Source organism: Mchenga conophoros, linkage group LG1 (assembly GCF_057382185.1).
Source record: "Mchenga conophoros isolate Kocher_MC1m ecotype Shallow Benthic linkage group LG1, M_conophoros_male_GT1.1, whole genome shotgun sequence".
NCBI lineage: Eukaryota > Metazoa > Chordata > Actinopteri > Cichliformes > Cichlidae > Mchenga > Mchenga conophoros.
This window is the reverse complement of record NC_140526.1, coordinates 10,967,623-10,968,701: the sequence shown is the minus strand read 5'-3', so window position 1 is coordinate 10,968,701 and position 1,079 is coordinate 10,967,623.

The window sequence follows — 1,079 nt, the reverse complement described above, 5'->3', positions numbered from 1 at the left end:
CCAGTCACAGGGTTAATGTATAGACAGAACCAATTATAGCTATGGACTCTATGGCGTTGCAGTCCAAACACACGAGTAAAGGTAAAGGTAACTGTGCCTTATTCATGTCTACAAATAAAAAAAAAATCAGCCATGTATTTCTGCTAATTATCTTGTGCAGCTGATTGAAAGGGTATGTACTATTCAGCCCAGTTATGTGTGTGACACAATGGCCAAAGAGGGTTTTTTTAAATTTACCTGTATGTACCTCTGTGTACTATGTACTATTATTTATTCAGGTATTTTTAGTGACCTGAAAAAGATTACTGACCTGATACCTCCTGTGCAGACACAATTAGACCAGTATCAGACTTATTAGAGCATCCTTATTCATACATGGTGTATGTTTGGTGGGCAATGAAATACTGAAAATAGTAGTTATGGAAGTGATGGCTTGCTTACTCACTGGAATCTTTCTTAAGCTTTAGCATCACCTTTCCATCAAATTAAATAAGGTTAAATGTAGACCTTGTCATTTGCAGTATGATTGTGCTAGTATTGGAAACAAACCTCTAGAGTACTGTCGTACTGCTGGATGTAATATTATCCTATAAATACTCTGGTTGATTTTACTTAAACCACTCATAATCATCCTGGGCAGTGCTCAGGAAGCCTAGAAAGCGATGCCTGATCCATTCTAAAATAGTATTTAGAAGTATCTTTTTTTCAATGAAACCACAGAGATAGCAGAGGGAAGTGTTCTTTTTAAACTCATCATGTTGAAAAAAAAAACCTGGTGTGTATTGCAGATTATCACTGTAATTTACTAACTTTGTATTATAGTTTCAGAGTTTCTTTTAGAGTAACTGATGAACATGAAAATGATACCACCTTAAGGATACTGAACTTTAGTAAGCATTAACTAAAAAACAGAGTTAGTAGCATGAGTACAAAGGCACAGTGAACCAGTATTAGAAGTGCTTATCCAACAGTAAAACTAACTGTGTTCATAATGTCTATGACAAACAGATGAAGTTAGCAATAGCTGAATGCTTAAAAACTAAAACAAAAGGAAATAAAGAAAGAAAAAGCAATGTTAA